Source organism: Typopeltis vanoorti, chromosome 20 (assembly GCF_054136105.1).
Source record: "Typopeltis vanoorti isolate ZY-2024b chromosome 20, IOZ_Tvanoo_1.0, whole genome shotgun sequence".
Lineage (NCBI taxonomy): Eukaryota > Metazoa > Arthropoda > Arachnida > Uropygi > Thelyphonidae > Typopeltis > Typopeltis vanoorti.
Window position 1 is genome coordinate 107,791,179 of NC_143568.1, and position 18,107 is coordinate 107,809,285.

Consider the following 18,107-nt stretch of genomic DNA (forward strand, 5'->3'; position numbering starts at 1 on the left):
GGCCTAGAAGTAGTCTTTCTCTCTCTAGTGACGTCTCGAACTGAGAAGCTCCTTTCTGGAAGCGGGAAACTCCTCTCTCAAGCAACGTGGATCCGGGCAGTCTCTCCGACAGCGACTCTGGACCGGGCCTTTCTGACAGCAATTCTGGAACCGGGACCAATTCTGCTTGCTTCAGTCCCTTTTTATTAGGCCTCCTCTGAGACCTCACATGAAGTTTGGCAACCCCCAAAGAATCGGTATGAGTCTTTCATCTTAAGTTTCAAGTTTGGCATGCCTTTTGTTCTCCTCCACTTTCTTTTGATTATAAGTTGCCGGCCATCAGAAAGTTGTTTGAACTCTTTCTGACTGACTTCGGAGATGTTTACACTTAGAGCCTACAAGCCTTTCTCATGCATACAAGTTTCAATAACAATATTTCTAATCCCGCCATGTACAGCTTCGGCGACAAAAACGTTGCCTTTATTTTTAACACTCCAACATATTCTTATTAAAGCAGTATATACAGTTAGCTTTAAAAGAGTTATTTACAAAAACATGTAATACAAACTATACCGAGACAAAGAAAGTTTTTTTTTAACCTAAGTAAAAAAAATCAATGTAATGTGCTGTGGAATATTTAATATTTAAGCTACAATCAAGTTTGTACATTTTGCTTATAATCGTATTCACTCAGCTCGCCGTTTGACTTCCACCGATCCAAATTAATTCATTTACCCTTATAAGAAAATTACTGATTTGACAATTTTAACGAAAAATAAATAAACAATAGCAATACACTTAAAAGCGAATTAAAAATAATACAAAATAATGATAAATAAAATATTATGTTTTCAGTTTATTAAATTTGTAAGTAAGGAGGAATATCCGAGAGATCGACTAAAAATCGCTCCGTGATCGACAGGTTGAAAACCCCTGGTGTATATGATATAGCCGCCCACTATCTGAACGCCCCCCTTCAAAGAAAAGAAAAAAACTGTGTCAAATGTTCTTTCTTTGGATATTTTCATATTATTGTGTTCAGATTTCATTTAATAATTTTACTAATCTTTTGATGTGTAGCTAATACAATGTAATCATCTGCAAATAATATTCTGTCTAACTTCGTGGATTTATTTTTTATTCCAAATGAGTTCCTATTTCCAAATTGTTATTATTATTATATATATATATCATCATCAGCCATTGTCAATCCACTGCTGGATGAAGGCCTTTCCAAGATTATCCCAAAACTGTCTGTCCATGGCTTTCCCATGTCACTTTTGCAAATCTGATGATATCATCACATTTGCAGATATCATCGACCGTGATTTAGATCGGCATTGTGGTCATTTTTCCTATCATTGAATCCAATCCAGTACTTCTTTTGTCTATTTGATCTCATCTTCGAGTAATATGCCCAGCCCATTGCCACTTAAGATGTTTCATCTTCCTATGATGTCAGAGACTTTGGTTTGATTTCTTATCCACATATTCCTTTTGTGATCCAGTCTTGTGATACCAAGCATACTTCTTTCCATACTAAATTGTGTTGTTCTTAATTTTTGAATTTCCTTTGCATTTAGTTAAAAACTTTTTTCTTCAGGCATAATGGTAGTTGGCTTTTGAATATTGACTGTAATTTTCCAAATGCTTTCCATCCAAGTATCATGTGTCTTTTAATTTCATCCATGATATTTTGTTCCATTGATATCTGTTGTGCTAAGTATATGTATGATCTACTTGTTTAATTTCATCATTATTGATTTTAACTATTTCTGATTGGACATAGCTATTAAACATAACTTGGAAATTCTTTAGGTTTATCTTTAGGCTAGCAGTTTTGCTAGTAATTTGGAGTTCATAGATACAAGTCTGTAATTCATGTGCAGTTGAAGTAAAGATAACTATGTCATCTGCAAAGCGTAAATGGCTTAAATATCTTCCATTTATCTTCAACCTTTTCCCTTCTCAATCAAGAAGTTTGAATGTTTCTTCTAGGCATGCTGTGAATAATTTTGGAGTTATTGTATCACCCTGTCTTATACCTCTCTGTATTTCCACTATAGAGATTTCCATTGAAATTAATTGCTGTTGTTGCATGCTGATTTGATGATCCAGATGTGTGCAACTCCTCCGCTTGGCTTTGTAATGCTTTAAGTATTGCACAAGTTTTTACTGAATCAAAGGCTTTCTCATATCAATAAAACTAAGACATAACAGTAACTGATATTCATTACACTGTTCGATAATCTGCTGTACAACCTGAATATGGTCCATTGTACTAAAGCCACTTTGAAAGCCTGCCTGTTCTTATTGTTGTGCTAGGTCTAACCACCGATTGTAGACTGATGGGTCTGTAGTTCATCAACTTCTTCACCTTTTTTCTGTATCAGAATTAGGATAGCTTTCTTCCATGTTCTTCATACATCATTTTTATTCATACATAAGATAAATAGTTTTGCTAAAATTTTGTAGATCTTCCAGGTTCTTCATATATCAATTTTATTCAGACATAAGGTAAATGGTTTTGCTAAAATTGTGTAGATTATTTTCTCCACCTGCTTTTAGAAGTTCAACTTAACTCCATCCTCACCTGCAGCTTTTCCATTTTACAAGCTTTGGATGCTCCACATAACTTCTTCTGGTAGAATCTGTGGCACTTCAGTTATTTCATAGTTGTCTTCTTCCATCTTCCTCAATTAATTTGTTATAGCATATCTATCTCTGGTTATGGTCCCATCTTGTATTTTGACTGCAACCATTCGTTTATTACTCTTTGGCTTTTTTGAGACTACAGTTGTTTTCAATTGTTTGTTGTATGAATTTACAATTGAATTTTCTTATTTCTTCCATGATACATTTTCTGATTGTTTTGCACAATTCAGTATGTTTAATTTTATTTGTGGATTATTTGCTTGTTTCATTTCTCTTTGTTTCTTCAAAATTTGTCTTGTTTCTGTTCTGTGGTACTAGCTATTTCATGTGAGCATTGTAAAAGGTTTTGGGTAATAATGTCGTTACTTTCTGATGGATCAGCATTGTCATCTATAATAAGATTTTTAAATCTGTTGTTTAGTTCATGTTGGAATATATCTTTTTTAATGTTGAGTTTGTGTACATCTATGTTTTGCTTTGATCTTCGAAACATTTTTCTTCTTTCTTTTTGGCAATTTATTTGAATCTTACGCTTACCATACAATAGTCACTTCCAATTTTGAAGGTAATAACAGAACAGTCCTGAAAGATGTTTTTCTTATTGCTGAGGATAAAGTCAATTTCACTAGTTTTTCCATTTAGACTTTTTCATGTAAACTTCCTCTGTGTTGTTTTCTTGAAACAATAATTCATGATGTACAGGATTTCTTTTTCTGCAAATTCTATTAACCTTGCTCCTATCATCTCTCATTCCATATCCAAAATTTCCCATTGAGCTTTCATCTGATTGTTGTATACTAATCCTAGCATTAAAGTCTCCCATTACAATTCTGAAATGATGTTTTTCTTTGTTGTAAAGTTGGCATACATCATGATAGAAGTCTTCAATTTCTTCATCAGTATGACTTATTGTTGATGCATAGACTTGGATGATCTGAAGAGTGTATCTTTTTTGAGATTTGGACAACAATATTTGCTATTTGATCATATACTGTCAAATTCTATTATATTGTTCTTCAAATTTTGTTAATCATGAATCCAATTCCACTGATTCTTTCCTTATCTTGGTCTCTATAATACAGTATGTCTCCTCATGAAGGTTATTTTCTTGATCATAAATTTGTAAATAATAATATTTTTTGATTTACCGATCAAGTGTTGATCAATTTTATTAACTGAACCAACTAGTTTCGCCACACTTACCTGTTGGCATCTTCAGGGCTTACATAGAGGTTTAAACAATCTCACAATTATGCGTAACTGCAAACTGACAAGAATAGCTGTAAAAAACTGACTAGAATAATTACAAATAAAATAGTATCGAACGTGAGTGAAACACGTATCGCGTGTACAAGATCAGCTAGCTGTTGCTGAGGAACTTTCTGTAGTTTGTATTAAAGTTCATTTCTTCCGTTTTTAAGGTTCTGATTAGGGTTTTCCATATCTCTGGGAGTATTAGGCCTTGATTTCTGTTAAGGTTGACAGTAGAACGGGCGACTGTGGCTGCCTCTTTGAAAATTCTTGAATGGTAATCTTCCTCTATGTAAGGAGAACAGCTTTTGTCCCACTCGATGACATGGTTAGTTGTAGAGAAATGAGACGATAGGCCAGAAATGTCCTCTCTGTTGTTTTTGACATAGCCGATGTGCTCCTTTTTCCTGATTTCGAGGCTTCTCGAAGTCTGTCTGATGTAACTAGAGCCACATGAGCATGGAATATTATAAACTCCAGCATATTTGTAGAAAGGATGGTTGTCTTTTGGAGATCTTAGTAGTTTACTAATAGATTCTATTGGTTTGAATGTTACTCTTATTTTATGTTGTTTAAGGAGATTGGCGAGCTTGTTGGAGATGCCACTTACAAACGGAATTGCAATCGTTTTTATATATTGAATATCTTCTTGTTCTCTTTGTGGTGGTTCAGAGAAAAGGATTTTATTGACTAGTTTTCTTGGATATCCGTTCAAGTACAAATTGTTGGAAATAAATTTTAACTCATCTTGAAGGGTCTTGTTGTCCGTTGTGATGCGAATCGCTCTTTTCTTTAACATGCGTACAATGCTGAGTTTATGTGAGATGTGGTGGGAGGAGTTGAAATGTAGGTAGCGACCTGTATTGGTCGGTTTTCTGTACACCGATAGATTTATACTGCAGTATAAATCTATATATACACTGATAGATTTATACTGCAGTATAAATCTATATATATATACACCGATAGAAAAATTGTGGAAGGAAAACTTAGAGAATAACAAGCTTGGTTCAGGCCAAATAGAGGTTGTCATATTTTCACTTGAAGGGAAATAGTTAAGAAATCATGGGAAAGTAATAAGGATCTGGAAAAGGCAAAAACAGCCAGAATCTGAACTTGTGCAGTTTTCTGTGCCAGTCTGGTAAGTGAACTTGCCAACAAACCAGTTGACATCCTGTGTGAATTGGTTTGTTGTTCTGGCTGCTTATTTGTTAGTGCTTATATAAGTTTGGCAATTTTGTGATGGCTGACCAGAAGGAACAGAGAGTGTGCATGAAATTTTGCTTTTGGGTAAAACTGTAGCTAAAACTATTGTTAAGCTTTGGCAAGCCTTAAGGACGATGCTTTAGGTAAAACACAGGTCTACGAGTTCCCATTTCAAAAATGGAGACATGTCAATTGAAGACCAACCACAAACTGGCCGACTTTCAACAAGCAGGAATGATGAAAACATTGAAAAAGTTTTGAGAAGACTGTCTGATAGTATGCAACAAAAACAGCCAGAAATGTGAAGTAGCAGAGATTGGTTGCTGCACATGACAATGCCCCAGCTCACATGGTCTTGTCTGTCCAACAGTTCTTGACGAAAAACAACATGGCTGTTATTCCCCACCCTCCCTACTCGCCTGATCTCTCTCCCTGTGACTTTTTTTTATTCCCACGGATAAAGAAAACCATGATAGGGTAGTGATTCATTTATGTGAACAAAGTGAAAGAAAAGTAGCTGGAGGCCATAAACAGTATTCCAGTTGAACAGTTTCAGAACTGTTTCCAGCAGTGGAAAAAAACATTGAGACAAGTGCATTGACTCACATGGAGAGCACTTTGAAGTAGACTAGAATATGGTATTATAAACTTTAATTTTTTTTTTTTTTAAATAATTTTTGGGTACCCCATCATATAAGGCAGTAAGAGAATGCTCCAGATATATGTAGATGGGATGTTATATCAAGAAATGCATAGTCTCTATTTGAGCTCTAAGTCAGCAGTTAGAATTGAAGGAGCTACAAGAAGATGGTTTGAATTTAAATCAGGTGGGAGACAAAGTTGCACATTATTCATCACAATATTCAAAATTGAATAACTGCTGATTAATAAATTTGGTATAAAATGACAATGAAAATAGGCAGGAACATTGAAAACAACACTGCATTCTGAATGAAAAAACTACAGAACAAATAAAATATTTCAGCTTTTTTTTTGAAGATAGCAAATGAAATATTAGTATTTAAGCAAATTAAGAATTACTACTATAACAAGCCAAAAGGCTATTTTACCGGTGACATAAGTTAAAGGGAGATGGCAATTCCCATACTATTCTACAGCCGGGCACGAAACTCGAATCAAAATCCATCGAAAGCCTAGAGTTTCATGCCGAAAAAACTATCGGCAAGCCCAAGTGTAAGTAATCACTTGGGTAGTACAACATCAGGGCAACTCGGAGCAAAGGTGGAGCAAGCACCGTCACTATCCTTAATATTCTCTCATAATGTAAAACACAGCTTCTAGGAGATGTATTACTGTTTTACGTTATGAGAAGAGGTCACTATCCAGACCGGTTTCAACCCTTTTTGAGGTCTCATCAGTGAGTAGGTAGACCTGGAATATCAAGGTTTTAAGTGAACCGAATTTACATATACCTCTACTACTTGCTCCACCTTTGCTCCGAGTTGTCCTGGTGTTGTACTACCCAAGTGATTACTTACACTTAGGCTCGCCGATAGTTTTTTCGGCATGAAACTCTAAGCTTTCGATCCAAGTTTCGTACTCGCTGTAGAATAGTATGGGAATTGCCATCTCCCTTAAACTTATGTCACCAGTAAAATAGCCTTTTGGCTTGTTATAGTAGTAATAACACTATATAAGTACACCAGTTTAGCAATTCGTTAGTAGAGGTATATGTAAGTTCGGTTCACTTAAAACCGTGATATTCCAGGGCTACCTACCCACTGATGAGACCTCAAAAAGGGTTGAAACCGGTCTGGGTAGTGACCTCTTCTCATAATGTAAAACAGTAATACATCTCCTAGGAGCTCTGTTTTATATTATAAGAGAATATTAAGGATAGTGACGGATCTTGCTCCGAGTTGCCCTGGTGTTGTACTACCCAAGTGATTACTTACACTTGGGCTCGCCGATAGTTTTTTGGGCATGAAACTCTAGGCTTTTGATGGATTTCGATCCGAGTTTCGTACCCGGCTGTAGAATAGTATGGGAATTGCCATCTCCCTTAAACTCAAATTAAGAATTAGTAAAGATGGTATGGTAAATGGAATAAATTTATGGAAGGTTTTCCTACTTGGTTACAATATATCTGGTACTTAACAAGAAATTATATTGTTTTAATTCTTAGGTGTTCGGCTCCCACTGATGGGAACTGAAAGTCTTCATGCCTTTGGCATTATGGGGTACCAAGGCAACTGATATGAAGTCAACAGCTTCTGTATACAAGTAGACTAGTCATGAAGTTATCACACTTCATGACTGGTTATACCGAGTTGAGTATAGGATTAAAACAAGAATATATTTTCTTATCAAGTGTAATAAGAATAAATTTTTATGGAATAAGAGAGAAATTAGTTAAAAGATAAAGCTAGCTATATACAAGACAGTGTTTCAAACCAATTTTAACACATGGTTCTGAGAATTGAATTAGAAATAAAGCACTTGATTAAAGACTGTAGACCATAGATATGAGAGTTTTGAGAAAAAAATTAGAAGAGTGAACAAATGGCATTTGTGGCTGTATCATATTAAAACTGAGAATATTAGGAAGGAACTTGACATTAGCATTCAAGAATGTGTAAGCAGCACTAATCTCAGGTGATATGGTTACTTAAACAGAATGTGAAAGAGAGAAAAGCTACTTAGAGACATTGTAGCTCTATTGATAAGTCTATGTAGCTCAATAGATATGAGAGATACAAACCACTCTCTCAACATATATTATCCTCAGTAGTGGCCTGGAACAGGGATCACCAACTTTTTTTTTTTTTTTGAATGAAGAGCCATTTTTGATCTAATTGAAAAAAAAATAATAATAAAAATTCAAAGGGCTGCACTTCAGCCAAAGGTGGGAAAAGTTGTAAGAAATGGAATAGAGTGGGAAGGCATTTTAAATTACATATATTTTTGAAATATTATTTATTAATATTGAAAGAAATGTGGCAAACATCCAATTAGATAGAAATTAATTTGACTTTTGCTAAACTTGTTGAGCATGTCTCTCAACATCAGGCAAGTATATCATAATTTTCATCTGTAAACATGGTGAGAGACTCACATTTTTCAGATGGTTTCTTGATTTATTTTTAACATAGTTCATGGTCAAAAATATTTGCTTGCAGAAATACGTCAGACCAAAAAAATGAAAAGTCCAAATATAAATATTTTCAAATTTATAAACATGTTGAACACAATTTGGTCACTTCGAACACACGGATATTATCCTGTTCCTGTTTTATAATCGCCACTGCCGCAACGATTAACCTTCAACACCTTGCAGTTTGTATGCTCTGTTTGTGATATGCAGGCAAACTAAATTGAAAATTTTTTGCCACATGCACTTGTCATACATGTAGTCAGAGCTGCAGTTATGTTCAATGAACAGCATGTGGCTTACAAGTTGTAGGTTGCTGACAACTAGCCTAGAAGAAAGATACCAGTATTCCAGTATGAAATTCTATAACACTTCTCTTACAAAAAGTAATCCAGAAGTATTGAGATTATATTGGATTTTGTGCATGACTAAACATTAATCCATCTACTTAGCAACTGAAAGCAAGCACCCCATCCACAACAATATTATTAACACTATGCTATACATATACTGTTTTCTAAAAAGCTTTTTTATATTTTTTTTTTAGCTCAAGAAGCCTTTTGTAATAATGATGAAACACATTATAGCATATTCTGTAATTATTTTTGCCTTTGAATTTCTCTAGCTCAGTCAGTAAAGATGATATCCCATTGGTTTCAAAGACTGGGATTTGAATCCAATCTACAAGTATCTTTATAAGGACTTTTCAGCTGAAAATCAGTTATCCAGTCTCATATGGAAGTGATAGATGATTTTATCCCATAATAAAGCAAACCAGCCAGAATAATATACACAATTAACATACAAAACACACTAGCACCAAAACCTTAGTTACTTTTGTTATAGTTTAAAACAACCAATTCTTTCATCTTAATGACATAAACTATTATTCATATATTTGGTTTCCTATTCCTTGAAGACATCCGTTCTTGCCTGTACACTTCCTGATACTATAAAAGATTCTTATACAATGGAGTCCAGGACTCATTATGGAAGCTTCACTTAACACATAATGTCAGCTTATTTACCTTTAATTAAAAATGCCAAGAAGAAATTATTCTTGTTTAATCCTTTATCAAAGTGTAAACAAACCAATTTTACACGTGAAGCTTCTTCATGACTAGGCTATTTGTACATAAAAAAAATTTCATGTTAATTGCCTTAATATCCCATAATGCAAATTACACATTCTTTCATAATGCTTGTTTCAGTACACTGATGTACTGTTATTTCCATATGAAATATTTGTACTTTCATTAAAGTTTATTACTGTGGTTAATTTTGTTTTTTTAAGTGAAACAAAGTTTATTTTTGCAAGTTGGATAGTCATCTAAAAAAAAAAAAAGAGGTATGAAATAAGTGGCTTGTGCAACATCAGAGATGTTGCGCTCACTATTTGTGTTAAAGAGCTATATGACTGGCATTGTGTAAGTGTGATGTATTACTCCTGAAAGTTGTTCCTGTTTTAAGTTTAAATATGATGTAAATAAGCTAATGTATGCTGAATGAATCTTGGACTCCTTGGAGGTGCCAGTGTAACAATAACAATACACTTCTATTAATAAGCTTTCTGACAGAAACCAGCTTCTTCTCATATTTTAGCCTCTTCTCGTGTATGCTTGTGTCAGTATTAACTGGAATATCCCATATGGGAAAAAGAGTGTTTGTGTTTATATGTGGGAGAAATATATATTTCTCATATATGCACACACATATTTCTCCCCTTGCATCTTTCCCTTTCACTTTTGTGCCATACCACCTGCCAGGCATTTCTCCAACCATTTTCTCCCACATTGGGATCTGCTGGAGGAGAACTTCATATACACTCACTCTTTCATTATCATCTGGTCATACTTCATTTTCAACCATTTCACTCTTGCTATAACTCACTGCATGCACTCTTACTCCCAGCACTTCTTTCAATAAGAGCAACCTTGTCAAGATTCACATTCGTATTGCTCGTTTCAATCTACTTGCCATTATTCTTACTCTTTTCAAACTTTTCAAACACTGACATGGACTCACTAGTTTCCTTCCACAAATCTTTTGCTCCATGAAGTGAGCAGAATTGTGCATATTGAAATTGCCTGCCATAGTTGTACTCATCGGTGCCATTACTGTCCGACCACAGATCCGAGACCCTAGTCTTGTAACGTGGCAAGAAGAGTCAATTCATGTTGGGGGGGGGGGGAATAAGTTGATGTATGAATTGGTCACCAACACACAAAATCATGTGCTTTATATGTAAAATTTTCCAACTGTTATACAAGCAAAATAGTTAGCACTTTTTTCCGACATGTAATAACTCATCTCACAAGGCTGACTGATTACCCTATTATTGGAATTGAGTCTCCTTCTTCTGACATGCGCAGAAGTGTCGAAGGGTCTCATATCTGTGGGCATACAGTACATACAATACAATGTACTTGAAACAAAGATTATAGTGTTTAAAACCACACAAGAAAATGATGCTTACAAGCCAATAAGCATTCATAAAAGTGATCAAAAAAAAAATTATGGCTAATTATTTTCTAAAACAATTTATCTTTCAGCTCCTAAAAACTAAACACACGCACATAAAAACCTTCCATATGGGAATGGCTACTTCACTTTTCATTGAAAACCTTTCTAACCAAAGATCTTCATCGAAAGTAACTCCTAAACAGGCTTTCAACTTATTGATATATATGAGGTAGGTTCAAAAGATTCCAGCCTGACATACAAAATTCACCACAATTTTAAAATACAGTGTGTGACATATAGCACCATCTATGGAGAGGTTTGTGTACCAGTTTCAACTCTACCTGTACCATTCAATTGGCGGCACTCGCTTGACTAACACGTGGTGTGCTAAGTGGCTGTAATATTAAAAATTGAGTACAGCACTGTAATAAACTTTTATTACAGTGCAGTACTCAATTTTTGAGTGCCGCACTGTACCTCCCTTGGAGAAAGCCAAAGAAGGGCTTTCTCCAAGTGCTATCACACAGCCATTGAATGGTGTTTATGGGGAAGTTTCTGATTCATATTCCACCATGAAGGAATGGACTAAACAGTTTTGCCTAGGAAGAGAGAGCGAGAGCATTGAAGATGATCTGTGTGATGGGAGGCCTGTGGAAGTGATGACTGTGGAAAATGTCTCTCATTGAGGAGGAACTACTCAATGACAGATGGCTGAAGCTTAAAGAAATTCAGCAAGGTTGGGGTTTTCTATAACAACCGTCTTTCACATCATTCAAGAGAAGCTTTACATGAAGGTGGGTGTCCCACCTTCTCTCTTCATAAGAGCATCGTGTGACCTGTTCCCACAAGTTTTTAGAGCTTTGCCAAGGAAATCAGAAGTACTGGAATCCAATGTCACTGGGAATGAAACCATGGTCCATTATTATGATCCTCTTTCCAAAAGGGAATCAATTGAGTGGTGCAAACCAGATGAAACACCGCCAAGTAAAGCCAGGGTCACTCAGTCCAGCAAGAAGATTTAGCCACCTTGCAAGATTGCCGGAGAATTCTCTCGATTGACTTCAAGGAAAGGAATACCACCGTGAATGCAGAATATTCACTCCTTTGTGATGCCATAAAGGAGAAGAGACGAGAAATGTGGAGGCATGGTGTTCGCCTGATTCACGACAATGCTCCAGTCCATATGACTGTTGTTGTGAAGGCTGCAGTGTAGGACTGTGGCTTCCAGAAGATGCACCCTACAGCCCAGATCTAGCACTCAGTGACTACTACCTCTTCTCGAAACTGAACTTCCTTTGAGGAAGAAATGCAGATGACAATGAAGTGAAAGATCAGTTTTAGGCCATTTTGCAGACAAAAGTACAAACTATTTTTTCACGCGCATGGAAATGTTAATTCAAAGATGAAAAGTATTGAAATAAAAGGGGATTACGTTGAAAAGTGAGTTATTTTCTTTCTATCATCACCTCTAAAGGTTAGTCAAGGCCGGAAACTTATGGAATCACCCTTGTATGTATGCGAGTGTATATACAGGGTGTTCGGGATAAATTTGACAGTTTCGTAAGGAAAAAGAAAATCTTCTTTGTATCTATTAAATTTAATGAATTGACAAAAATACATTACAGGCAGAGTTAATTACAATACTATCAACAAGATTTACTCAAAATAACCACCATTAGCATCGATCACAGCTTCAATTCTGCTTCGGAACCTCGAACAAGCTGATGCTACAGTCTCCCTGGGAAGGGCCGCAAAAACTGTTTTAATTTTATCCATTAACTAGGCTTTTGTATTACTGGAAGTGCAATTGGTGTCTTTTTCAACTGCGCCCCATACAAAATAATCCATGGGGTTAAGGTCTGGGGAGTTTGGAGGCCAAACATTTGGACTGGTGAAGTCGTAGAAATTTTCAGACAACCATTTTTGACTTTTCCCAGAGGTGTGGCAAGGGGCCGAATCCTGCTGCCATACATACGGCCTACCATTGGCTACCCTTGTTATCCAGGGCTTGACTACAGTTAGCAACTCCACGAACAAAGCCCGAATTCCAATGCCAGGGTTCAACACCTGTTCCTGCAGATTTGCGAGGAATTCTGCTGTACGAACGCAATCAGATCGTCTGCTAGGGATCTTTCTTCTTGCTACATCCTCGTAGTCACCATTGCAAGTCTCTAGTTCATGCCTGATTGTTTTTACTGTATTCAGGGAGCATTGGGCAGCAGTCGTAATATCCTTATTTTGATGGCGGGCACGAATCATCATGATACAAGTTATTCTCTTCCATGATTCAGGTGGGTTCCAGCTATCCATCCTTTCTGACATCTTGTACATGAATGAAGAAGGGTCCAAACTTTTAAATGAAGAGAAGTGTGTGTTAATACATGTAACTTACGGAAAAATATAATTAATTATAAATATGTCAAATTTATCCCGAACACCCTGTATATATATATATATATATATATATATATATACACACACACACACACACACACACACACACACACACAGGGTGGTTCAAAATTCAATGCAAACTTTGAGGGGGAGACAGAGAACATCAAAATATATATATATATATATACACACACACACACACACACAGAGTGGTTCAAAATTCAATGCAAACTTTGAGGGGGAGACAGAGAACATCAAAATCAACCCTATTCACATAGGTAAGCATGACCGGAAACGCCACCCGAAAGTGATAGGCGGCGCTGTTCGCCAGCGCTCCAGGTGAGCAATTGGGGCGTCCTCGTTCAAGCTTTCGACATCGTACGAAGAACATGCATCATTTTACGAACGCTGAGATCGCAGACGTGCACCTCGTTTACCGTATTATGTATCCAACTACTATTGAACTGTTCAGTTACGCCTAATCAAGTTTTTTACACTACTTACTGCCTTGTGTTATTTCTGTATCTTTCTGTCCTGTTAGTACCTTCCGGTGGCATTTCCGGTCATGCTTTCCTATGTGAATATGGTTGATTTTGATGTTCTCTACCTCCCCTCAAAGTTTGTATGTGAAATTTTGCACTACCCTCTATACACACACACACACACGAGGGTGGTCTGAAAAGTTCTCGGCTTAACAATGAAAAAAGAATTTATAATTTCAAAATTATTTTTATTTTTCAACATAACCTCCCTTAAGACTAATACATTTATCCCAGCGGTGCTCCAGCGCCATTATCCCATCCCTGTAGTGGTTCTCAGTAAGATCTGCAAAATACCCCTCTGCAGCTGCAATAATCTCTCGATTCAAAGAAAAACGCTCACCAGCGAGGAAGAGTTTTAGTTTGGGGAAGAGACAGAATTCAGAGGGAGCCAAATCTGGGGAACAGGGTGGATGTTCCAGCAATTCATAGTGCAGATCCCTTAATTATCCCATTGCTAAAACACCTTTGTGGGCAGGTGCATTGTCCTGATGAAAGATGATTTTTTTATCTTCTGCAAACCGGGTCTTTTCTCATGAATTTTTTCGTCTGGTCTGGTTAAAAGACCGGAATAATATTCCCCGGTTATGGTTTTACCCTTTTCCTGATAATTAATAAACAAAATGCCTTTACCATCCAAAACATCGATGCCATGACCTTTCCTGCTAATGGAGCCGACTTTGTCTTCTTTTGCACTGAACAACTGGCTTCTGTCCACTGTTTTGACTGTTGTTTGGATTCTGGTGAGTTATGGTGAATCCAAGTCTCATCCATAGCAATACATCGACACACGAAATCAGTTTAAAAATCTCTGAACAGTGCTTGGAGCGTTTTAACCAAACGCTCCAAGCACTGTTCAGAGATTTTCATGCGAGTGCATTTTTGATCTGCTGTGAGCAAGCGTGATACCCATTTTGCGCAAAGCTTTTTCATTTGCAATTCTTCATGCAAAATATATCCAACATGTTCTTTTGAAATGCCTACAGTCTCAGCTTTTTCACGCACTTTGATTCGCAAGTCATCCAGTACCATATCGTGCGCTTGATCAATGATTTCTGGTATTGTTATACTTTTTGGACTTGCTTCACATGGATCATCTTCAAAGCTGGTATACAGTCACGTTTAAACTCGGCAGCCCATTTCTTATTTGTCAAAAACGAAGGAGAAGAATGCCCAGTAACTTTGAATGAATTTCTTTTTGGCCTAAACCTTCTTTTACAAAGAATTTTATAACTGCACGATACTCAATTTTATCCGTTTCAAGGGATACAGACAACACTTTTGCTTCAGACAGCTGTATAAAACAAACTACTTGATAGAATGACTTGCAATTTCACATGATGTACCGTTATGGTAGATCATGTGAAATTGATGTACGTTTATGGTGGAGAATTTTTCAGACTACCCTCGTGTATATGTATATGTATATATATATAGAGAGAGAGAGAGAGAGGAATTTTTTATATTTAAAAAAAAAAAAAAAAACGTGCTTTTTTTTATTTATATTTATAATTTATTTTTAGCCATAATATTTAGTCAGTTTTAGCACTATCTGACTTTTTGTACTGACTTCCACTGTAGTCATTCAGAGATAGCTGGCACAAGGCTGTCAGTAATTTTAAATGGGATCTGGCAAGAGAAGCAGACAAGTGCTGGTGATCTCTTACCCTAATGCAATATATTAGTGTGTGAAAATTGTGGGTTCTATGATCTTTTTTGAGTTTCTGGGAGAAAAAAAAAACCCGTTTGTCGTGCTAGAGATCGCCTAACACGGGAACCGATCAAAGAAAGGTTATAGAAAGTTCCTCCACCGAGCAACTAGAATCCAACTCAGAAGCCTTTCTTCGTGCGGCCTGGTGCTATGGATTCAAATGCTATTTCCACAAAGACTTTCATTAAACCAACAATGAATATATACAGCGCCTGTGTAGCTTAGTGGAAGTGGCACATGCCTTCCATGCGCTAGACCGCTCGAAGAAAGAGCGTCGAAAGTTCTATTTCAGTAGCTGACTAGAACTTTATTAAGCCTTTATTCGATCAGCTCCAGAGTTATCGATCTCTGGCACGGGAAAGTAGGTATCGGCAAGATTTTTTTTTTAAAGTTGGTGCATCTGTCATAAGCATCCATGTGAAATTGCAAGTCATTCTATCAAGTAGTTTGTTTTATACAGCTGTCTGAAGCAAAAGTGTTGTCTGTATCCCTTGAAATGGATAAAATTGAGTATCGTGCGGTTATAAAATTCTTTGTAAAAGAAAGTTTAACGCCAAAAGAAATTCATTCGAAGTTCATAAAAGTTTATGGGCACTCTTCTCTTTCGACAATTAAGAAATGGGCTGCTGAGTTTAAACGTGGCCGTACCAGCCTTGAAGATGATCCACTATAATAATAATAATAATATATTTTGCATGAAAAATTGCATACGAAAAGCTTTGCGCAATACAAGCCATGTTTGTTCACAGCAAAATCTCTGAACAGTGCTTGGAGCATTTTAAGAAGAATAAAACTGATTTTGTTTTATAATTTATAACTATGGATGAGACGTGATTCACCATAACACACCAGAATCCAAACAGCAATCAAAACAGTGGACAGAAGCCAGTTGTTCAGCGCCAAAGAAGACAAAGTGGGTTCCATCAGTTTTGGGATGCTAAAAGCATTTTTATTTATTAATTGTCTTGAAAAGGATAAAACATTAACCGAGGAATATTATTCTGATCTTTTAACCAGACCAGAGGAAAAAGTTCGTGAGAAAAGACCCAGCTTGCAGAAGAAAAAAAAAATCATCTTTTATCAGCACAATGCACCTACCCACAATGTGTTTCGGCAATGGGAAAATCATGCATCATCCATAATGGGATCTATGAACTGTTGGAACATCCACCCTATTCCGCAGATTTGGCTCCCTCTGACTTCTATCTCTTCCCCAAACTAAAACCCTTCCTTGCTGGCCAGCGGTTTTTTTTTTTTTTTTTTTTTTTTTTTTTTTTTTTTTGAATCAAGAGGTGATTGCAGCTGTAGAAGGGTATTTTGTAGATCTTACTGAGAACCACTACAGGGATGGGATAATGGCGCTGGAGCATCGCCGGAATAAATGTATTAGCCTTAAGGGAAATTATACTGAAAAATAAAAATAATTTTGAAGTTATAAATTCGTTTTTTGATTGTTAGGCGAAGATCTTTTCAGACCACCCTCATATAATTAGTGATAGTCTTGGGCCACTATCTCTGACTAGCTACCATTGGAGATTGAACTGCTCCATCAGACTCCAAAAGTTAGATAGGGCTAAAATGGCCTCGCTTACTCCTTATACGAGAATAAAAGGCGTTAGCTGATTTTTTTAAAATATATACATCATAGTAATTAATATTTACGACATATACAAATGCTTTTACTCTGAGGATCAGCTAACAAGACACTTTCTAAAAAACTAAGTAAACTTTAAGAAATTAAAATGTGTAATTAACCACGTTCTAATATAATTAACAGTTCATATTATTAATAATAGTAAAAGAAATGGAAAAGTGTAATGTAACTAAGAATGTAATTGTTAGCTATTCTTATGTAATTAGAAGGGAAAAAAGCATTGCAAAAACCAAAGTGTGTCACATATTTAAAAAGAAATAAGTCTTAAATATAAAATAATCAATGAACTCTCACATAAACAATGGTTTGTAGGACTATAGAATACATGGAAACGCTTCATATTCCCCTAGTTAATGATCATGAGAACTAATTTCTTAAAATGGTTGTAACAGATGCCATTTTTACAGGGCTACACATGCCCTTGTATTTCAATAAATATTATTTTAACACACAATTATTTTCAAGATAAGCCGGAGAGAATAATTGACTGACTTTCCTTCTTTCAAGTAAAATGAGAGGACACGAATTTTTAAATACCTTGAAGAAATAAAACGTCAATAGGCATAATATAAAGAAATAACAATGGAGAATTTACCATGAAATTAGTTATTTCACATAAAAGTTATTTTGAATATGGCATACAAGCAAACACAACTCTACAACGAACCCAACTACCATCATCATCTACGACGCCATCTATCGGCCACCGCCACTACTAGTATTTATTAGAAACATCCATGCCCACGGCAAGATTCGAACCCTCAGCCTTTTGGCTGGAGAGCGGATATGCTAACCACTCTTTTTTTTTTTTTCTCAAAAGCATCTATGTACATTCGGACGAACTATTTACATATATGCAATAAGTACATGGCATGCTTATTTCAGTTAACAATTTTTATTTTTTTTATTTTTTTTTTTATTTAACATGATAACATGCCCAATATCTATTTCATCTAGAGTCCTGTGCAATCTTTTGGGCAGTTATTTTGCCATTTAACATCCATTGAAATATTACAATATTTTTTATCTTATCTGAAAATTATAAGACATATACTTCCTCTTATGCAAATAGATATATTCATTACTATACAATATTTCTACACTTATATATACATATTTACATTATGTGTTTAGTTTTCTATT